Source organism: Eschrichtius robustus, chromosome 18 (assembly GCF_028021215.1).
Source record: "Eschrichtius robustus isolate mEscRob2 chromosome 18, mEscRob2.pri, whole genome shotgun sequence".
Classification (NCBI taxonomy): domain Eukaryota; kingdom Metazoa; phylum Chordata; class Mammalia; order Artiodactyla; family Eschrichtiidae; genus Eschrichtius; species Eschrichtius robustus.
The window spans coordinates 74,010,089-74,034,872 of NC_090841.1; positions in this window are offsets into that span (position 1 = coordinate 74,010,089).

The following is a 24,784-nucleotide window of genomic DNA, read 5'->3' on the forward strand; positions in this document are numbered from 1 at the left end:
GACCCGGCCTTCCAACATTAGCAGGGTTTATATAACCCACGACAGGCCTATTACATGATTCCATCCTTCCGGCCACAATAACTGGTTCCCTGGTTTAAACCAGTCTGTATTTAGGGCTGCATTTCTATGTCATAAATAGCAAAAGAGGCTAATGCCTAAAAGGGTAAAAAAAAGTTTAAAAAAATCAGTCAAGTATTCTCAGTGTACAGGCCTTAGTTTCAAAACTCATTGTTGGTTTAAATAAACAATTTTGCTCTGTCAACATTTTTTTTCTTCTGATTATTTATTTTTAGGCTTTATAACATAGACATGCTGAATCTTTACTTATTATTATGATTAGTATATTAAATATTCCCAGCTGGACTTTATATAGAAATTAGTGTTATCTTGTTTGAAAATGTATAAATTGTCCTTTGCCTTAGACAATAATCTTTGGTATTTAATTTTAAAATAAATACATTTAGTTTTTTAAATATAGGAACAATCCAAAAAATAGAGTTTGAGTGAACAAAGGGGAAAAATTAAACTAAGGCAATATCACTAGTGTAAAATAATCTGTAGTATATGATAAAACCGTGGCATTTAACTTCATATTAGTATTCATATAAATACAACTAAATATAGGGCAGAGCAATAGATTATATAATAAGCAATAAAGCAGAATAAGTCCATTTACCTTTAAGGTTTACAGGTGACTTATAGATGGAAACACATTGGATTCATGGGGGAAAAAAATCTCCATCTAGGTAGATGAAAAATAGTCTATCTGAATACTTAGTAGAATTAAAATACATCTGAAGCCGAAGGAGATGTCATTGAATGAAATAACAGTAACTGCCTGTGGAATAGAGCCTGTTTCACACTGGATAGATTTTTAGTAAGCGTCTTCTCATCATTTCAAGAGGAGTTAGCAAGCCATGGAAAAAATGGAAAAAACTGGCAGCATACACACTTACATCACGGTTCTTTCCCATCGCCCATCAAGGAAAGTTCACTGTCATTGCAGTGGGAGCGTGGATTAATGCCTAACTTACTGCAGCCTGACATCCCCATCTATCTTCAACTGTCCTGCAAATGTGAGGCATGCTGAATGGAAGATGGCTCAGAAATGATGCAGCTCACACAGGCCACGAAGAACTTCTTATCCATACAGCATTTGACCAAAGCCCCAGGGTTCTCTTGGATTCAAGATAGGGGAAAAAATTAAATAAACTGGAGGATGATAGAGTGGAAGGCATGAAAATTATAAACTGTATTTGATTTTGTGAGCTTTCCTTGGTGTTTCCGTTTGGACATTAAGTAATGTTTACTGGAATCATGTTGACATTTGCCACTGCACCCTTTGGTATGTCTTAAAGAGAAAAAATAACAAGAGTAAAACCTAGATTTGAAGTGGAATTCTTTTTTAAAATCGTTTTTTTCCTTCTTCTGTATTTATTTGTTTTTTTCCTTGCTGGTGAGTCTTGATTGAAGGATAGGTGGAAACCTTTTTGTTCATATTTGATGCTCAGTTTTTCATCTCTTCTTGAAGATACTGAAGGTTTTTGCTTTTGCTTTTGTTTATTTTGGAAATAGCATGAAGTGCGTTTCTGCATCAGCATCTTGCAGCAGACACCACTGGTGGTAGAAACAGAGATCTGAACTCACTTTCCAATACCACACTTTCAAGCTGCCTAAGTGACTTGGGCTTCTGATCTTTGAATATTTCAGAGTCCAAAGGGGCCACAGCATTTCTGCAACACTGGGAAATTCAGCACACAAATGCCCTCAGCACTGGTTTTGCTAGAAGGAGTCATTTCCAGGTTATTCCATAAGCATTTATTTAGTTAAGACTGTGTGTACTGTATGTACCAGGCACAGTGGGAACAACAAAAACAAACAAAAAGCAGAACACAACAGACCTGCTTTTGAGCAGCCGGGAACTGCTTGGCATTATGGAATTTTGGGCAGGGGCCAGAGACTTCGAGGTGATCTTCTTCAACATATTTATCTTATAGATGAGACAGCTGAATTTGGGAGATATCAAAGTATGTGCCCAGAATCACATGATAAGTGTACTAACAGGAAAAAGTCAGTTCACAAATCTCATCAATGCTCCTAACCCTCTTACTCCTTGGATAGCAGAGAAACAACAACAGTGGAGATGAGGGGAGGAAAAGGAAAGCCTCTAGAAGCCTAAGTTACATACCCACAGCCTGAGGAGGAATTCTTGGAGCTGACAACCATGTATCAAGTGGATGCTTAACTCACAGTATGAGATATTCATAGACTTTAGCACAAGAATGGAGACAAAAACGATATATTTAGGAAACAGTAAAGAGACCTGTATGACTATAGCAAGGTTTTAACCTAAACACTTGAGATGAGTTGATAATGGAGAGGAAGCAATCCAAGCTGTACTCAAAAGGCCTTGGAAGTTAACTGGAAGCATGTGAATGATAAAATTTAACACATTGAAATGAAAATAAATAACATTAAGAGCTCTTAAACTAATAAAAATCACTCTACTTTTTGGAAGCCAATTAAATACAGGAATGCTTTTGTGTTAACTTTATTAAATGTAAGACATGGACAAATGGTTGATGACTTTTTGTTAAGTATGCTGCCTACCACATACACAACGTTCGCTTTGTATCTTAAAACTGAATTGTAAATTTGAAGTCAGATATTCTCTTGTGCTTATGCATATTCTATCTTCCAATTTACCACTGGCTGGTCTGCAGGTTGGCATGTTTCTGTGCCTGTCATGCAGCATTCACAAAATTAAAATATCATTTAAAGGAAAATATGCAAAATGTTTTGACATTTAAAAACTTTCCAGACAATTTATATACAAAAATGATATTTATTCCTATTGACAATTCTTGGAGGATTCAATATGGTCATAGGGTGGTGGGCAAAATAGGAAATGATCATTTGAGGGTTTTGGAATCACTTTGAACAAGGAGTGCTTATGAAGTAAAAATAATTTAGAATGACAGTATATGTGTGGGTACTGATTAATCATACGTTAAAAACAAACATTAAAAAGTGTAGGGCTTTAATATCCCACATTCAGGAGATGTGTGGATTTTTAAACAAAGAATGTATGTGGAAGAAACATTCTCTTATTTTAAAATCTCTACATACAGGCTAAATCATAGCATAATTCATTTTTTTAGGTTATATAGTAGTTAAACTGAAGAATGTGTTCATAAGTTATTCATAAATATTCCATTTTGTTTGCTTTATTCATTCATATTATCCAGTAGTTGGAGGTACCCTTAAACATCAAGGAATAGAGCTAAAATTATTCTGCAAGAATCTAATTTTATAACAAAAAGCCATGGGGTTTGAACTCACTGAAATTCTGGTAGAATAGAGAAATTTTTTTTCTTTACTTCAGATTTTACTTCAAATCCCCAAATTAGTCTTGCCTCTTTTAAAGGAAATTGCAATAAATAGCTAAAACTGACCAATTACTCCCCATATTTTTCTTTAAATAAGGAGATAATTTTTAAATCACAGCTTTTATATTGCTGAATCTAATAAAAAAAGTATATATACTTTTGAAGTATATATACTTCAATGCTGTATATAAACATAAAAGGGAATATTGTATGACCACAGAAAGGCAGATCTATCTATAGTTGAGATTGCAAAAAAGAAAAAAAAAAAAAAACCCACAAAAATAGTGATTCCCTTATATTGTTTACACCTAGTATTGCCTAGAGAAAGAGAAATAGGCAAAATGCAATTTGAAAGTCATTTTAATCCTTTTCAATCTACAATTGTATATTTGCAGTTTAAATTTTCTTAGTAAAAGAAGGCTTAGAATGACACTGGTGATGGACAGAAAATCATACCTCTTTAGAACACAGGGGTAATTTTTTAATGTTTATTAGAGACCCAGGTTTGAAAGAGTGTGGGAAAGCAGGATGCAAAAACATTTGAAATGAAAAACCTTTACGTTATACTTCTTGCAATCTTTTATAAGTTATATTACACTTGGCTGCACAGAAACACAGTATTTGGCAAAGCCAGTGTACACATTTGGTACTTTCATTGGAAGGATGTTTTTTATTGCTTATTAACTTAGTTGTTAACTGCAAACAAGGGTGCATGGTGAAGTCAATTGTTTTTATCTAAAACAGTAAATATTCCCCTCAGAATGTTCTCTTTTCCTTCTCAACCACATTAATTCCCTTTCTGCTCTAGAACTCTGACCTAACTTTTGATCTCCTTGCATAGAATACTTCATCACCTTCTCCCTTCTCCAAGCTTTAATCCTGTGTATTTCTGAGAAATGAGAGCCTCATTCATTCTTTTATAAAACATTTCAGTCCAGACATGTGTAACCTCCTCTGGAAACGTATTCCCATTGACATTTGTTCACACAGCCTACAATTGACACCGGCACCCAGAACTGTGTTGTTTTTATTTCCATATTTATAACACTAGTGTGTGAATCTTCTTTTATGACTTTACTCACATGGTCTTTGAAAGAACATAAATTTTATGCCTTTTTTCCCAGATATATTTCCCCAGATATATTTCCCCAGATATATATATATATATATATATATATATATATGATAGATAGATAGATATCACATGTGAAATATCTAACGCCATTTTTGCTTACATATCCCACAACTACTTTTCATGCTTATATACCTTCATAAGCAGGTATGGGAGGAAAGGGCAATGCTTTTAATATATGCATTTATAGTTTATATAATACATACAAACATATATTTATATATACACACACACACACACAGAAAGAGAAACCCATGTTTGAAAGAGTGTGGGCAAGCAGAATAGAGCATTTGAAATGAAAGAAATCTTTCCATAGTACGTATTGAGAGGGGTACCTGTTGAGAAGGGCATTTGCTAGATCTTACCTCTAAACAAAGCCTAAAGCCAAAGTGGTTTTTCTCTCAGTTGAAAAAAAATGGCATTCAACAAGAGGTTTGTTATTTCCCTTGCATTCTTCCAAATGGGAAGCTAACTGGAGCATAAATATTAAGGAAGCAAGGAAATCAGAGCTTCCAGCCCTGATGAGCAGGATGACAGAACAAGCTTACCTTTGCCTGACTAGGTGGGAAAACAGACCCTTTGGATTCAAAGTGTGGATGGAGCCATCTCCTGGTTCTCTAAAATGCTCTGAGATAAAGTCTTGAGACTTTATCAAAATTGTTATGAGGTGCCCTGTAAATATGGATCTGGAATGAGCAAGTGGAATTACTTATCTATTAAGATGGATGTTGCTGACAAAATTGCTCTCCAGTTCAGTCCAAGGATTTCCATCAGGTCCATATTTCTCCTGAAGAAATTGAGTACTGTATGTGCAATCAAGATTAAAAGCACCAAGTAGGAAGCTTCAGTGATGTCCTTAGGGTGGCATACACACTTCAGGTGGCACTTAAATCTTCATTACATATGCACGCCATTTTTAATTTTTTAATTAATTTTATTGGAGTATAGTTGCTTTATAATGTTGTGTTAGTTTCTACTGTACAGCAAAATGAATCAGCTATATGTATACATATATCCCCTCTTTTTTGGATTTCCTTCCCATTTAGGTCACCACAGAGCACTGAGTAGAGTTCCCTGTGCTATACAGTAGGTTCTTATTAGTTATCTATTTTATACATAGTATCAGTAGTGTATATATGTCAATCCGAATCTCCCAATTCTTCCCACCCCCTCTTCCCACTTGGTATCCATACATTGGTTCTCTACATCTGTGTCTCTATTTCTGCTTTGCAAATAAGATCATCTATGCTATTTTTCTAGATTCCACATATATGTGTTAATATATGATATTTGTTTTTCTCTTTCTGACTTACTTCACTCTGTATGACACTTTTTAGGTCCATCCATGTCTCTGCAAATGACCCAATTTTCGTTCCTTTTTATGGCTGAGTAATATTCCATTGTATATATGTACCACATCTTCTTTACCATTCCTCTGTTTATGGACACACCATTTTTTATACAACACAACTTTAAATAAACAGAATCAACAGTTTGCTAAACAGAAACACTGTGCCCCACATAAGATTCATGCATCCAAACTTACTTAGAAATGTCCTCAAAAAATGGAATTCAGAGAGGATTTGTGTGTAGATGATAGTTGGACTGGGAGAATTTCTTACAAGATCACTAAGATATAATACGTAGAAGTAATGCAGCTTAATTTAGTATTATCCTAGATAGTGCAAATGCTTTTGCAACATAGTAAGACCTTTTACTACTATGTTTTTGCTTTACTGTAAAGTTTCAATTTTAAAATTATCATGAGACATTGTATCCAGATTGCTTTATACTGTAGTTCTTCAACTTATTTAGCTTGTGAGGACCTTGATTGCCACTACCCATTTATTCTTTTCAATAGTATATCAAAGAATGAATTGTGACAGAAGAACAGAGATATAATTATATTCATGCTGATGGAGTAATGGTGTCTGTTATTTTCAGTCACGGGGTATAAAGAGTCCCTACGGTTGACTGTAGCTACTGCTGTCTGCTGAGAAGTCCTATTCTAATACAGAAGCAGATGTATAAAAACAAACATTTAACCTATCACTGGGACACTCAGAAATCCTCCATTCCATCACTGCCATCGAATGCAGAGTTTCTAGGCCGGGTACAAAAGTAACCTAATACTAATACGTCATACAATCCTCATAGGGACACAAAGTCATTCTCCTCCTGGTGGCATGTATCCATAAAGAAATGCTTTCCTGTGGGAACCATGGAATCAATGCATTGCATAAAAATGGAGCTTGAGTAACATTATGGAGGAAAGAAACCATTATTAACTTTGCTAATCTTTCCTATCAGCATTTATATTTTTCTAGAGAGGAAGACAAAAACCCAAATCTCATCCCTTACCTAGGAATTTGTCTTAGAGACAGCATTTTTAAAAGTCACCATACACTTAAAAGGGTAAAATTTTACTGTTCCTCCTGTAGAATATACATTTAAAGTTCCTATTTTATTAAGTATGTTGAGAAACTCTCTCTCACTTAGATGGCATGTACTTCTATTTACAAAGTGAATTATTTAGCACAGTGAATACCCACTTTTTCAGATATTTGAACATTTAACAACCAAGAAAATATAAGCCAACCAAGTTACTGTGTCTAAAAATTAAACACTTTGTTGTTTACAAACTACTTTTGACCTCTATGTAGCTCCAACTCTCAGGAGAATTTTATTTCTGCCCTAAGTGACTACTTTGGTTGTTGATTTTTATGATTAAAATAATTGAGAATGTAACATTTCCCAATTTCTATTTTAAATTATGAAAACATATATTAAGTAACTATTATTTTCCATTTTTAAAGGAGTATGAGGCCAACACTTTAAGTTCTTAAATTTCCTGCTTTTTTTCTTTATAATAAACAAGACATTTTTATAATATTAAATATTAGGAGTTTCATTGCTCAATATTTTTCCATTATCTACTGTTGTATAAGTGATTTCATAAAAATTAGGTAATCTTTGAATATTAATATGAATAACTTTGTTATTTATGCTTTGGAGAAACTTGCTTCATTGTTTTTCTCTTCTGAGTGTTTCAAATACGTTACGAAAATTTTTCCATCTCTGGATGATTTCATTAAGTAAGAAAATGCTACAGAAGTGGCTGATCTCATCAAATATGGCTGTTTCAATATTTTCTCCATCTAAGTGAATGTTTATTGCAATATATGTCAGATTCCTGAGCTTATGTGTTCACTGTCTCGAATTATAGTAGTTATGATGAAAAGTACTAACTAAATATGTTTTTATTAGATAGTCAAAATTCAAATGATTCCAGATGTTTGTAATGTATGTTAGAGTAATTATTGTAGTAACTAAGAAACATACTTTATCTGTGTCAATATCTACCATGAAGCAAATTCATTATGCAAAATTTTTGGTAAAGTAAGTAAATATGTGAAGTAGGAATGTGGCAGACATAGTCAGATGTACATGCAGAATTAGAGTAATAGTTCATACTTTGAAAATTTAAATTTTTGCTACATGTTTAAAAATTCTACTTGTCTCTAAATTTTATAAAGAATAAAAATGAGTACCAATTAGGTATAATAATATAATGATCATATTTTTAAAACAACTTTTCATGATACAATGTACTGCAATCATTCTCTAACAACCTATCATTAATTTTGACTTCCTATTTAGATATGTAGAATACTGTATTATAGAGTGAAAGATGGACTTAAACTACAAGGTAGTCACCCTCTTTTCTAGACGTTTTGAACAACAGTCTCCCTCTTTTCTAGACCTTAATCACTTGAGTAAATTACTAATGACAGCAAACATGTTATGATATAAAGTTTTCCTATGTGTAGGAAATTACTTTGATGTGGTAATATTCTCCAGCTACTGTAACAACTAAATTATCCCAGAAATTGGAACAGAAATACACCAAATGTCTATATCCAAAAAAACAAAAACACTAATTTGAGAAGATACATGCATCCCAATCTTCATAGAAGCATTATTTACAGTTGTCAAGATATGGAAGCAACCAAAGTATCCATCAACAGGTGAATAGATAAAGTAGATGTGAGAGAGATATATATATATATACACATACATACATACATACATACATACATATACACACAATGGAATACTACTCAGCCATAAAAAAGAACAAAATTTTGCCATTTGCAGCAACATGATGGACTTGGAGGGCATAATGCTAAATGAAATAAGTCAGAGAAAGACAAATACTGTATGATATCACATGTGGAATCTAAAAAAGTACTGCAAACTAGTGAATGTAACAAAAAAGAAGCAGAATCATGTTTATAGAGAAAAACTAGTGGTTACCAATGGGGAGAGGGAAGGGCAATATAGGAGTAGGGAAGTGGGAGTCATAAACTATCACTGTCACTAGCTCATAAACTTGAGCTAGACAGGCTCAAGGATGTATTGTACAACACAGGGAATATAGCCAATATTTTGTAGTGACTGTAAATGGACAGTAGCCTTTAAAAATTGTATAAAATAGTTTTTAAATTAAAGAAAGAAACACACCAAATGAACACGCTCAAATCACAGAGCATATTAAATCAACTTCAAATGGAGTCAAAAGTGAAGTAAACGAGATGGGTAAGTTAAGACTTAGGAAAGGGCACAAGCAGGCAGGGAGACCACACTACTGAATCTGAGTTGCATGATTCTGAGTTTCATGTACACATCAGCCTCTCTCAATGGTGGTCACATTAGGAAGACTAGAGTTGATATTGACCAGTGGGTTCCAAATAGATGGAATGCCTCTTGGGCTAATGATGCATCCCTGCTGTATAGGAGAGAGATGGAGACCTGCCTGGACAAAGAGGCACCTTTCTAATAAGCTACTGAAAAGCTGTGGGTTTTATCTGTGTGTCTTGGGGAAGTACATGTAAAGCCATAATAAACCATAGGTGATGTTTCTAAAGAGTGGTGGACCTAAAGATGACAGAGTTGTTAGCCCAGAGGTGGCATGACAATGACTTCTTTATCCTTCTTTTCTATCATTAAGTAACATTCTTACTTATTAGATCTTGTTTTCTATTGATTCTAACTATCTTTAGCATACCTAATGGGTTATTATCTTACCGTTAATATTTATTACTCCTTATGAATTACATCAAGGAACACGCTAACTCATTACACATGCTTAACAATCCCTATGAGTCTCACTCATATCTCAAAAACTTGTGACTTATATGCTTTTAGGCTCACTGTTTCTTATGAATTTTATCTATCCAATTTTTTTCTCATCTTTTATAGCAAAATTAACTATTCTCAAATCAGTAAACTTTTGTTATTGGTTGTTAAATACATATTTCACATATAAAGAATAGATATCTATCTGTCTATTTCTGTCTCCTATTGAGTTTGTGAGTTAACTGGGGAAATTTAAAACTTATTTGTAGAAAGTGAACAAGAGAAGAGTAAGACTGCCGATTGTTAACATATGGCAGAGAATGAGATGAGCCTTCAACCATCATTTGCTTCTTCTTTTAGCTCAGTATCTGGCACTTAACGTGCACTCACCAAATATTGATTGAATAAGTAAGATTGAATTTGTGAAGCAAATATAATTATTAGATTATAAGGGCTAGTTTCATTAACTGGATGAGTCTATATTTTGGTTGGTGAATACTATCCCACGTCCCGCAGAAATGTATAGATGTAATTATTGAGCCTTAGTTATTATTTCTTGAGGGATCATGGACAATGTGCTATAATGTTCACAAAAGAAAATAAAATCACATACACCATAGTGGAGTGTGTTTGTTAATAATTTAATAAAAATTATAGACTGGATTAAAGTAATTGTATTTGAGGGCTTAGCAACAAAAAGTCTTCTTGAGGCGCACTTTCTAACTAAAACCAATTAATTCCCTTTTCACAGCATTTTGTAATTACTAGAATTGTATGTCAAGAGGTGAGCAGCAAAGTAGCACAATTTGCTTAGGTTTCAATAAGTTATTTGATTAAATGTTTCCTGATATTCTGTGGCCAAGAAGAAAAAGTATGTACAATATACGTACTATAGATTATAGTACACTTTGGTTGATTTGTAATATAGAATGGCCATTCACAAAAAATGTTGATAGGAAGCAATCTTTGGGGCTACCAAAATTCATCAATTTTATTATATCCCTTGAATATTATAGAGCATATTTATCATATTTGCAGATGGCATAAGCTCAGTGAGCTAGTGGATAAGTCACCCAGGCCAAATGACAACACAGTGTTCACAGCTGGTCATTAGGTTAGAGGAAGGACTTGGAAATGTGTGAATGATTTAGGAGAAGAACCCAGGAATATTAGAGCACATATTCTGCAAGTTGCTGAAGTGGACAAGAGGGAAAAGCAAATACTGTGAGACTATCTTTAAAACTGGTCTTGTTTTTTTTTTGTTCTTTTGGGTTTTGTTGTTGTTATTGTTGTTTTCCCCACACTGCATGTTACACACCCGTGACTCATTTATTTTGTAACTGGAAGTTTGTACCTTTTAATCCAGTCTTGGTTTTTATCCTCTCTGCCAATCTCTGTCTTTTAATTCATATATTTGGACCATTTACATAAATAGTAATTATTGATATAGTTGCAGCAATCTGTGCTATCATTGTAACTGTTTTGAATTCATTTGCATTTGCTCATTTTTTTTTCATTTTCCTCTTCCTTCTCTGCCTTTCTAGCTTTAATTGACCATTTAATATAATTTCATCCAATCTTCTCTTTTAGAATATCTTTTGTACTTCTTTTAAAGCATACTTAGTGTTGTCCTTAGAGTTTGCAACATACATTTTAAAATAATCTAAGTTCACTTAGAAATAACATTATACTGCTTCACTTATAGTGTATGTGCCTTATAGTAGTATATCCCCATTCCTCCCTTCTGATATTGCTATTATTAATTTCCTTAATCATAAATTGTAATCACCTTATACATTGCCACTATTTTTGCTTTATATAAAGTTATTTTTTAAATCAATTAAAATAAGAAAAATACTTTTATTTTACCTTCATTTATTCCTTCTCCTATGCCCTTTTTTATGAAGATTTCTGATCTGTAATATTTTCTTCTATATAAAGAAACTTTCTTTAACATTTTTGGCACAGTAGTCTGCTAGCAATGAATTTCCTCAAATTTTGTTCGTTTGGAAAAGTCTTAATTCTCCTTCTCTTTTTTTTTTAATTTTTTTTATTTTTTAAACATCTTTATTGAAGTATAATTGCCTTACAATGGTGTGTTAGCTTCTGCTTTATAACAAAGTGAATCAGTTATACATATACAATATGTTCCCATTTCTCTTCCCTCTTGCATCTCCCTCCCTCCCACCCTCCCCATCCCACCCCTCTAGGTGGTCACAAAGCACCGAGCTGATCTCCCTGTGCTATGCGGCTGCTTCCCACTAGTTATCTATTTTACATTTGGTAGTGTATATATGTCCATGACACTCTCTTACCCTGTCACATCTCACCCCACCCCCTCCCCATATCCTCAAGTCCATTCTCTAGTAGGTCTGTGTCTTTATTCCCGTCTTGCCACTAGGTTCTTCATGGCCTTTTTTTTTTTTTTATTCCCCTTAGATTCCGTATATATGTGTTAGCATACTGTATTTGTTTTTCTCTTTCTGACTTACTTCACTCTGTATGACAGACTCTAACTCCATCCACCTCATTACAAATACCTCCATTTCATTTCTTTTTATGGCTGAGTAATATTCCATTGTATATATGTGCCACATCTTCTTTATCCATTCATCTGTCGATGGACATTTAGGTTGCTTCCATGTCCTGGCTATTGTAAATAGAGCTGCAATGAACATTTTGGTACATGACTCTTTTTGACCTATGGTTTTCTCAGGGTATATGCCCAGTAGTGGGATTGCTGGGTCGTATGGTAGTTCTATTTGTAGTTTTTTCAGGAACCTCCATACTGTTCTCCATAGTGGCTGTATCAATTTACATTCCCACCAACAGTGCAAGAGTGTTCCCTTTCCTCCACACCCTCTCCAGCATTTATTGTTTCTAGATTTTTTGATGATGGCCATTCTGACCGGTGTGAGATGATATCTCATTGTAGTTTTGATTTGCATTTCTCTGATGATTAATGATGTTGAGCATTCTTTCATGTGTCTGTAGGCCATCTGTATATCTTCTTTGGAGAAATGTCTATTTAGGTCTTCTGCCCATTTTTGGATTGGGTTGTTGGTTTTTTTGTAATTGAGCTGCATGAGCTGCTTGTAAATCTTGGAGATTAATCCTTTGTCAGTTGCTTCATTTGCAAATATTTTCTCCCATTCTGATGGTTGTCTTTTGGTCTTGTTTATGGTTTCCTTTGCTGTGCAAAAGCTTTTAAGTTTCATTAGGTCCCATTTGTTTATTTGTGTTCTTATTTCCATTTCTCTGGGAGCTGGGTCAAAAAGAATCTTGCTGTGATGTATGTCATAGAGTGTTCTGCCTATGTTTTCCTCTAAGAGTTTGATAGTGTCTGCCCTTACACTTAGGTCTTTAATCCATTTTGAGTTTATTTTTGTGCATGGTGTCAGGGAGTGTTCTAATTTCATACTTTTACATGTAGCTGTCCAATTTTCCCAGCACCACTTATTGAAGAGGCTGTCTTTTCTGCGCTGTATATGCTTGCCTCCTTTATCAAAGATAAGGTGACCATATGTGTGTGGGTTTATCTCTGGGCTTTCTATCCTGTTCCATTGATCTATATTTCTGTTTTTGTGCCAGTACCAAACTGTCTTGATTACTGAAGCTTTGTAATATAGTCTGAAGTCAGGGAGCCTGATTCCCCCAGCTCCATTTTTCGTTCTCAAGATTGCTTTGGCTATTCGGGGTCTTCTGTGTTTCCATACAAATTGTGAAATTTTTTGTTCTAGTTCTGTGAAAAATGCCAGTGGTAGTTTGATAGGGATTGCATTGAATCTGTAGATTGCTTTGGGTAGTAGAGTCATTTTCACAATGTTGATTCTTCCAATCCAGGAACATGGTATATCTCTCCATCTATTTGTATCATCTTTAATTTCTTTAATCAGTGTCTTATAATTTTCTGCATACAGGTCTTTTGTCTCCTTAGGTAGGTTTATTCCTAGATATTTTATTCTTTTTGTTGCAATGGTAAACGGGAGTGTTTTCTTAATTTCACTTTCAGATTTTTCGTCATTAGTGTATAGAAATGCAAGAGATTTCTGTGCATTAATTTTGTATCCTGCTACTTTACCAAATTCATTGATTAGCTCTAGGAGTTTTCTGGTAGCATCTTTAGGATTCTCTATGTATAGTATCATGTCATCTGCAAATAGTGACAGCTTTACTTCTTCTTTTCCGATTTGGATTCCTTTTATTTCTTTGTCTTCTCTGATTGCTGTGGCTAACACTTCCAAAACTATGTTGAATAATAGTGGTGAGAGTGGGCAACCTTGTCTTGTTCCTGATCTTAGTGGAAATGGTTTCAGTTTTTCACCATTGAGGACAATGTTGGCTGTGGGTTTGTCATAGATGGCCTTTATTATGTTGAGGAAAGTTCCCTCTATGCCTACTTTCTGCAGGGCTTTTATCATAAATGGGTGTTGAATTTTGTCGAAAGCTTTCTCTGCATCTATTGAGATGATCATATGGTTTTTCTCCTTCAATTTGTTAATGTGGTGTATCACATTGATTGATTTGCGTATATTGAAGAATCCTTGCATTCCTGGGATAAACCCCACTTGATCATGGTGTATGACCCTTTTAATGTGCTGTTGGATTCTGTTTGCTAGTATTTTGTTGAGGATTTTTGCATCTATGTTCATCAGTGATATTGGCGTGTAGTTTTCTTTCTTTGTGACATCTTTGTCTGGTTTTGGTATCAGGGTGATGGTGGCCTCGTAGAATGAGTTTGGGAGTGTTCCTCCCTCTGCAATATTTTGGAAGAGTTTGAGAAGGATAGGTGTTAGCTCGTCTCTAAATGTTTGATAGAATTCGCCTGTGAAGCCATCTGGTCCTGGGCTTTTGTTTGTTGGAAGGTTTTTAATCACAGTTTCAATTTCAGTGCTTGTGATTGGTCTGTTCATATTTTCTATTTCTTCCTGGTTCAGTCTTGGCAGTTTGTGCATTTCTAAGAATCTGTCCATTTCTTCCAGGTTGTCCATTTTATTGGCATAGAGTTGCTTGTAGTAATCTCTCATGATCTTTTGTATTTCTGCAGTGTCAGTGGTTACTTCTCCTTTTTCATTTCTAATTCTATTGATTTGAGTCTTCTCCCTTTTTCTCTTGATGAGTCTGGCTAATGGTTTATCAATTTTGTTTATCTTCTCAAAGAACCAGCTTTTAGTTTCATTGATTTTTGCTATTGTTCCCTTCATTTCTTTTTCATTTATTTCTGACCTGATCTTTATAATTTCTTTCCTTCTGCTGGCTTTGGGGTTTTTTTGTTCTTCTTTCTCTAATTGCTTCAGGTGCAAGGTTAGGTTGTTTATTCGAGATGTTTCCTGTTTCTTGAGGTAGGCTTGTATTGCTATAAACTTCCCTCTTAGCACTGCTTTTGCTGCGTCCCATAGGTTTTGGGTCGTCGTATCTCCATTGTCATTTGTTTCTAGGTATTTTTTGATTTCCCCTTTGATTTCTTCAGTGATCACTTCGTTATTAAGTAGTGTATTGTGTAGCCTCCATGTGTTTGTATTTTTTACAGATCTTTTCCTGTAATTGATATCTAGTCTCATAGCGTTGTGGTCGGAAAAGATACTTGATACGATTTCAATTTTCTTAAATTTACCAAGGCTTGATTTGTGACCCAAGATATGATCTATCCTGGAGAATGTTCCATGAGCACTTGAGAAAAATGTGTATTCTGTTGTTTTTGGGTGGAATGTCCTATAAATATCAATTAAGTCCATCTTGTTTAATGTATCATTTAAAGCTTGTGTTTCCTTATTTATTTTCATTTTGGTTGATCTGTCCATTGGTGAAAGTGGGGTGTTAAAGTCCCCTACTATGATTGTGTTGCTGTCGATTTCCCCTTTTGTGGCTGTTAGTATTTGCCTTATGTATTGAGGTGCTCCTATGTTGGGTGCATAAATATTTACAATTGTTATACCTTCCTCTTGGATCGATCCCTTGATCATTATATAGTGTCCTTCTTTGTCTCTTGTAATAGTCTTTATTTTAAAGTCTATTTTGTCTGATATGAGAATCGCTACTCCAGCTTTCTTTTGATTTCCATTTGCATGGAATATCTTTTTCCATCCCCTCACTTTCAGTCTGTATGTGTCTCTAGGTCTGAAGTGGGTCTCCTGTAGACAGCATATATATGGGTCTTGTTTTTGTATCCATTCAGCCAGCCTGTGTCTTTTGGTGGGAGCATTTAATCCATTTACATTCAAGGTAATTATCGATATGTATGTTCCTATTCCCATTTTCTTAAATGTTTTGGGTTTGTTATTGTAGGTGTTTTCCTTCTCTTGTGTTTCTTGCCTAGAGAAGTTCCTTTAGCATTTGTTGTAAAGCTGGTTTGGTGGTGCTGAACTCTCTCAGCTTTTGCTTGTCTGTAAAGGTTTTAATTTCTCCATCGAATCTGAATGAGATCCTTGCTGGGTAGAGTAATCTTGGTTGTAGGTTTTTCTCCTTCATCACTTTAAGTATATCCTGCCACTCCCTTCTGGCTTGCAGAGTTTCTGCTGCAAGATCAGATGTTAACCTTATGGGGATTCCCTTGTGTGTTATTTGTTGTTTTTCCCTTCCTGCCTTTAATATGTTTTCCTTATATTTAATTTTAGACAGTTTGATTAATATGTGTCTTGGCGTGTTTCTCCTTGGGTTTATCCTGTATGGGACTCTCTGTGCTTCCAGGACTTGATTAACTATTTCCTTTCCCATATTAGGGAAGTTTTCAACTATAATCTCTTCAAATATTTTCTCAGTCCCTTTCTTTTTCTCTTCTTCTTCTGGGACCCCTATAATTCGAATGTTGGTGCGTTTAATGTTGTCCCAGAGGTCTCTGAGGCTGTCCTCAGTTCTTTTCATTCTTTTTTCTTTATCCTGCTCTGTAGTAGTTATTTCCACCATTTTATCTTCCAGGTCACTTATCCTTCCTTCTGCCTCAGTTATTCTGCTATTGATCCCATCTAGAGTATTTTTAATTTCATTTATTGTGTTTTTCATCATTGCTTGGTTCCTCTTTAGTTCTTCTACGTCCTTGTTAAATGTTTCTTGCATTTTGTCTATTCTATTTCCCAGATTTTGGATCATCCTTACTATCATTATTCTGAATTCTTTTTCAGGTAGACTACCTATTTCCTCTTCATTTGTTAAGTCTGGTGTGTTTTGACCCTGCTCCTTCATCTGCTGTGTGTTTTTCTGTCGTCTCATTTTGCTTATCTTACTGTGTTTGGGGTCTCCTTTTCACAGACTGCAGGTTTGTAGTTCCCGTTGTTTTTGGTATCTGTCCCCAGTGGCTAAGGTTGGTTCAGTGGGTTGTGTAGGCTTCCTGGTGTAGGGAACTAGTGCCTGAGCTCTGGTGGATGAGGCTGGATCTTGTCTTTCTGGTGGGCACATCCACGTCTGGTGGTGTATTTTGGGGTGTCTATGGCCTTATTATGATTTTAGGCAGCCTCTCTGCTAATGGATGGGGCTGTGTTCCTGTCTTGCTAGTTGTTTGGCATAGGGTGTTCAGCACTGTAGCTTGCTGGTCATTGAGTGATGCTGGGTCTTGATGTTGAGATGGAGATCTCTGAGAGATTTTTACCGTTTGGTATTACGTGGAGCTGGGAGGTCTCTTGTGGACCAGTGTCCCGAAGTTGGCTCTCTCACCTCAGAGGCACGGCCCTGATGCCTGCCTGGAGCACCAAGAGCCTTTCATCCACACGGCTCAGAGTAAAAGGGAGAAAAAATAGAAAGAAAGAAAGAAAGAAAGAGGCTATAATATAGTGAAGTAAAATAAAGCTATTGTAAAGCAAAGCTATACAGACAAAATCTCACCCAGAAGCATATACATATACACTCACAAAAAAAAAGGAACAGGGGAAAAATTAATATATCCTGCTCCCAAAGTCCACCTCCTGAATTTGGGATGATTCGTTGTCTATTCAGGTATTCAACAGATGCAAGCACATCAAGTTGTTTGTGGAGTTTTAATCCGCTGCTTCTGAGGCTGCTGGGAGAGATTTCCCCTTCTCTTCCCTGTTCACACAGCTCCTGGGGTTCAGCTTTGGATTTGGACACGCCTCTGCGTGTAGGTCGCCTGAGGGCGTCTATTCCCCGCCGAGACAGAACGAGGTTAAAGGAGCAGCCGCTTCGGGGGCGCTGGCTCACTCAGGCCGCGGGGAGGGAGGGGTACGGAGGAGGCGGGGCGAGCCTGCGGCAGCAGAGGCCGGCGTGACGTTGCACCAGCCTGAGGCGCGCAGTGCGTTCTCCCGGGGAATTTGTCCGGGGATCACGGGACCCTGGCAGTGGCGGGCTGCACCGGCTCCCGGGAGGGGCGGTGTGGAGAGTGACCTGTGCTCACACACAGGCTTTTTGGAGGCGGCAGCAGCAGCCCCAGCGTCTCACGCCCGTCTCTGGGGTCCGAGCTGATCGCCGCGGCTCGCGCCCTTCTCTGGAGTTCGTTTAGGCGGTGCTCTGAATCCCCTCTCCTTGCGCGCAGCGAAACAAAGAGGCAAGAAAAAGTCTCTTGCCTCTTCAGCAGCTGCAGACCTTTTCCTGGTCTCCCTCCCAGCCAGCTGTGGTGTGCTAACCCCTTCAGGCTGTGTTCACGCCGCCAGCCCCAGTCCTCTCCCTGCGATCCGACCGAAGCCCGAGCCTCAGCTCCCAGCCCCGCCTGCCCCGGCGGGGGAGCAGACAAGCCTCTCGGGGTGGTGAGCGCTGCTCGGCGCCGAGCCTCTGTGCGGGAGTCTCTCCGCTTTTTCCTCTGCGCCCCTGTTGCTGTGGGATCCGCGCTGTTAGCTGCGGCTCGCGCCCATCTCTGAAGTTCGTTTAGGCGGCGCTCTGAATCCCCTCTCCTCGTGCACCAGGAAACAAAGAGGGAAGAAAAAGTGTCTTGCCTCTTTGGCAGCTGCAGACTTTTTCTCGGACTCCCTCCCGGCTAGCTGTGGTGCGCTAACCCCTTCAGGCTGTGTTCACGCCGCCAATCCCCTCTCCTTCTCTTTTGAATGATACTTTTACTGGATATAGAATTCTAGATTGACTTTTTTTTTTTTTTTTTTCCTTTCAACACTTTAAAAATTTCACTCTACTCACTACTTGGTTTCTAATGAAAATCCACTGTAATTATTATTATTCTTGGTCCTCTTTAGGGAAATTTTTTCTCTCTCTATTTAACAGAAACTCTTCAGTAGTTTTCTGCAGTTTGAATACGATATGAGTGTAGAATATTTTGTGTTTATCCTGCTTGCTTTTCTCTGAACTTCCTGGATTGGAGATTTGGTTTATGTCATTACTTTTGGAAAGTTCTCAGCCATCATAACTTCAGATGTTTCTTCCGCTCCATTCTTTCTTCTTCCCCTTGGATAGTCCAGTTACACACATGTAATCAATTTATTTCAATTTGGGAGGATTTGACTGACTTATTTTCAGGTTTACTGTTTCTTTCCTCAGCCATGTTGAGTCTACTGATGATCCTATTGAAGGTATTTTTCATTTTCTGTTACTGTGCTTTCTTATTTTTAGCATTTTACTTTTAGCATTCTTTCTTAGAATTTCCATTTCTCTACAAGTGTGCTTAACCCATTTTTGTTCTTGCCTGTTGTCTACCTTTTTCATTAGAACGCTTAGAATGTTAATCATCATTATTTTAAATTCCTTGCCTGACACTTCCAACATGAGTCTTATGTGAGTCTCATTTTGATGACTGCTTGCCTTTTCCAGATTGGTATGTATGTATGTATGTATGTATGTACATATGAATGCATGTCTTTTGGCATGTCTTGAAATTTTTTGTGGAAAGCCAGCAATCTTTTGTTGTTTTGGATAATAGATATTGAAGTAAATAGGCATTTTGCATGAGGATTTATGTCAGTGTGGCCAGAAGTTGGGCTGTGTTCAATGTTTGCTGTAACTGAGCACCAGAGGTTTCACGTTTCTCTGGTATCCTTGATTTTGCCTGCCTTCAAGGCTTGGAGGCTTTCCTATCTACTGCCCCTCACACAGAGTGTGAGTCTGGCAGCTCTTTCAGCTGTGTTATTAATCTGGAGCCTTGTTATTAATCTGGAGCCTTGTTATTAATCTGGAACCTTGTTTGGTATGGTGGTAGCATATGAGACAGGAAACATTCTGTGATCTTCTGATTAAGTCTCAGTCCTCCAGTGGGCCTGCATCTTAGGGCTCTGACCTTTACAAGTGTTTTTGTGTATAGCTTTTGCTCTCTTACCCTTTCCCTTGCTGTAGCAATCACAATTTATTTCTCTGATGTCCTATTGCCTTTTTTTTTTTTTTTTTCTTTCCTTTTTTTTCCTATTGCCTTTTGACTATGTTTTTTATTTCTTCACATTTTCCCTCTTACTTGATTGAGGTTGCCTGGACGGGGCCGGGGCGGGGAGAATTCCCTTCCTCTAGCTGAGATAATTTTTCAGAATTGTGCTCTGGCGAAGGCCTTTACCCTGGAGAGTAAGCCTTTGTGATGCGAAGTCTCTGGTTTTACTATGTTGACTCTTCCCTCTCCTTGGCAGTGTCAGGCGGGGATTTTTCTTGGATCTTCTTTTGGAGAACCTGGTGGAACCCTTTAGGTAAAGACAGTCTAAGATCCCCCTTAGACTGCAGCCCAAGATTTTCTCACTTTTGAGACAGTCCCCAGACTACAGCAATTTGTCAAAGTTACAATAAAGTATTCCTAACAGTTAATGGCTCTAGCAACTTCTGCTCCAGGTCATCTGTTTTTGGTTGCTGAATCTCTCAACAAGGAGTATTGATTATTTTGGAAAGAAATCTTGAGAAATAAGTGACTTGTGAATTGCTCATTGCAGCCAAAGTGTCTTTAACTAAATTAAACAACTCTTAAGTACTGGAAGTACGAATTATTCATCTTTATATTGCCCAAAACACTTCATGCTGAATTTCAAATTTAAGAAGCTTTCAATATATATTTGATTGATTTGCTTGTTGAAATCAGTCATTGAAGATAACTAGGATTCCTGTTTAAAGGGGGCCTGTAGTTGTCACACAGGCAAGCTTAAATAATACTAGTATCATCTTTTACAACCCTTAAATCAATATATCCTTGTCATCTCAGTATGAGGTGAGCAAAGGTTATTAGTTTTAGGTAATCTAGAATTAGGCCGGAATTTGCACCTCAATTTTACTAAGGTACAAATTAAATGTTATTAAATTGTGTTAAGAATGAATTGCCCATTTTAACACATCTATTAATCAGGAGAATTTATGAAAAAAGGACCAAAGTGGTTTCCACTAAACTCAACCCTTGACACACATACACATTCTCAATTATGTATGATTTTAATCACAAGTAGGTTATGTCATCTTATTTCTATCATTTTACTTCTATGATTAATTATTGCCTTATACAGACTGCCAACAAACACATGAAAGAATGCTCAACATCATTAATCATTAGAGAAATGCAAATCAAAACTACAATGCGATATCATCTCACACCGGTCAGAATGGCCATCATCAAAAAATCTACAAACAATAACTGCTGGAGAGGGTATGGAGAAAAGGGAACCCTCATACACTGTTGGTGGGAATGTAAATTGATACAGCCACTATGGAGAACAGTATGGAGGTTCCTTAAAAAACTGAAAATAGAACTACCATACGACCCAGCAATCCCACTACTGGGCATATACCCTGAGAAAGCCATAATTCAAAAAGAGTCATGTACCACAATGTTCATTGCAGCTGTATTTATAATAGCCAGGACTTGGAAGCAACCTAAGTGTCCACCAACAGATGAATGGATAAAGAAGATGTGGCACATATATACAATGGAATATTACTCAGACATAAAAGAAATGCAATTGAGTTATTTGTAGTGAGGTGGATGGACCTAGAGTCTGTCATACAGAGTGAAGTAAGTCAGAAAGAGAAAAACAAATACCGTATGCTAACACATATATATGGAATCTTAAAAAAAAGGAAAAAAAAAAGGTCATGAAGAACCTAGGGGCAAGACGGGAATAAAGACGACGCAGACCTACTAGAGAATGTACTTGAGGAAACGGGGAGGGGGAAAGGTAAGCTGGGACAAAGTGACAGAGTGGCATATGGACATATATACACTACCGAATGTAAAATAGATAGCTAGTGGGAAGCAGTCGCATAGCACAGGGAGATCAGCTCAGTGCTTTGTGACCAGCTAGAGGGGTGGGATAGGGAGAGTGGGAGGGAGGGAGATGTAAGAGGGAAGAGATAAGGGGGTATATGTATATGTATAACTGATTCACTTTGTTACAAAGCAGAAACTAACACACCATTGTAAAGCAATTATACTCCAATAAAGATGTTAAAAAAAAAGAACAACCAACGCAGCCAAGATAAATAAATAAATAAATAAATTTATTTAAAAAAATACATATTTGAAAATGAGAATACATCTGACAAATCAATATTGTCTACTTATAATTGATGAGTTCTGAGGCAATCTCTTACAGTCACGTTTGAAGCATATTTTTAAGAAAGACGCTTAGCTGAGCACTTACAGAGGATAAACTGAAGCAGGTGGTGGGTCCTTACTCTCTGATGAGAAACGTTCAACACTTTACCCTAAAGATCAGGTTTTTAGAAGAGATTAACAGCTGTTATTACAGGAAATATTACATAATTCAGGGCATATTCATGTGAACTTAAGGCGCTTTACACAAATTCTAAGATGTCACCCTATTTTCTTTTACATTATTAATAATCATATTAAATAATCTTCAATATATGATATAGCAAATACCCAAATTTCAAAAAAGACCCCAAACAAAAACACGTTTCTACTTTACCTTTTTCTATTTTGTGCAATTATAAGCAGTCTTTCCTTAGCAATACTTCAATGCTTTTTTTAAAAAATAAATTTATTTATTTATTTTTGGCTGCATTGGGTCTTTGTTGCTCTGCATGGGCTTTCTCTAGTTGCGGCGAGCGGGGGCTATTCTTTGCTGCGGTGTGCGAACTTCTCTTTGCGGTGACTTCTCTTGTTGTGGAGCACGGGCTCTAGGCATGCGGGCTTCAGTAGTTGTGGCACTTGGGCTCAGGAGTTGTGGCACGGGCTCTAGGCATGCGGGCTTTAGTAGTTGTGGCTCGCAGGCTCTAGAGCACAGGCTCAGTAGTTGTGGCACGTGGGCTTAGTTGCTCCCATCAATGCTATTTTTGTGCAATTTATTTTAGCATTTTTTGCAATTTTTTAATTTTTAAAAAATATTTTAAGAATATTTTAAACAAAAATATTTTAAATATTTAAATAAAATAAAAATTAAAAAATTTTGCAGTTCAGTTTAGTCATGGGAATAATAAGGGCAAGCAGAAGTATTAAAAGCTCACTGGTGTTTATTTAGTCCAAGATTTCTGCCATTTCATTGTATAACTCCTATCATAATGGGAGAGAGCTACAGATTTCTCATAATCCAGGTATATATTTACATGTTAATAATAAGATAGAGTATGTTAATTACATTTTAATTTTTCTTCCTCAGTTTCTCTAGTTGAAATGGCATTAATAATACATCCGTAATGAAGGCCTAATTTAGGTTGTGTGTTAAAAAAGGATCAGAAATCTCACTCATGGTATTTGCATTTTGAAAAACAAAATAAAAACACAAAAGAACATAGCCACTCCCAAATCCTTTCCTGTTATAAATTTGATTTTGCACTGATGACCTCACGCAGTGTATTCTATACACCAATTTAAGATGCTTCAAATTTTATATTGAACTTAAGTTACTTTTGATCATAAACTCAAGCATAAATGTGATATCTAACAATCTCTACACCACCGGGGCACTCCAGTTACACAAATGCTTTCTTTTTTTATGTGATGAAATGTTGTGTCCAGGTTCTAAATTTCCTTTTGGTCAACCAAGTTTCCTTGTGTATGTCTAATGTGATGTTAATTGATAGAGGTTATTCCATAAATTACTTTCCTTTATGATTTTACAGGAACACGTCACCCTTAAAGTGTATACAGTTTGGGCATATATCTAACTATTTCATTGGAAGAAAAGTTTTATCTTTAAAGTGAAAACAATATTGATAAATAGGCTGAACAAATAATATAAGAGGAGGAACAGATATCATGAAAGCAAAACAGTTTTCAGTGATACATAGGCTGGGTTCATTTTGCCTTATTCGAAATGTTTCAAAATTTTTAAGTGAGGAAAAGGATAATATTCTTATTTATTAGTTCAATTCATTGATGGCAGTGTATTTTGGCAATGGATGTAAAGACTTTTTAATTTCTTCAACATAAAGAATTAAATTCCATATCACTTATAAAATATAGAGCAGCAGGAATTAAGAATTGCAAGTGATTGTGAGTATTTTTTACTTTAAATCTCTTCTAGAGGATATTCTACATTGAATTTCAGATTAATTGTTGTCATACACTGTCTTGAGAGAGGTTTATGAGAAGATTAGAATACATATCCACTAGAATACATATGACTTGAAATGATTTCAAAACCTCTAAGAAAAACTGGAATCCCCAAATTCCATTATATTACATTTAACCTTGAAAATGGAAAGAAAAAAACATTGTAGAGATGAACTCAAAGACTTTCCTGTGTTGGGGCCCAAGTTCAGGCCCCACAGAGTGTGTGTTTCCACAGCTGCACTTGGTGGCATCACTCATACTCCATCAGCATCGAGATCTGTTCAGCACACACTTTCCCACATAGCATTGACACCAGCCCTCAGAAAGGCAATAGAAAACCCAAATATTTTTATAGTAAAGATCATATATTTTCGGAAATATAAGTTGTCTAATATGTTATTTCAATAAATGGAATTTTAAAATAATGATTCTTTATATATAGGGTAAATATCATCTCTAAGGAGAAATTTGGGATATAATTTATAAATAAAACTGAAGGCTACGAATAATCCCAAAGTTAGAGTGGATTTATTCTGCACATTTAAATATTCTCTTAAAAATAGTTCACTAAATCATTGAAATATGCACATTCCCTTACATTTGCATGATGTCCAAGATTCCAATTTTAATGACCTTGTGATGAAATTCTCTTTAAAAAATATTTAACAAAAATATTTATTTTTTTATTTATAGATTCAATAGAGTAGTACCAAATATATACAAAGAATATTGATTTTTATATGATGCTTGATATAGGCTATG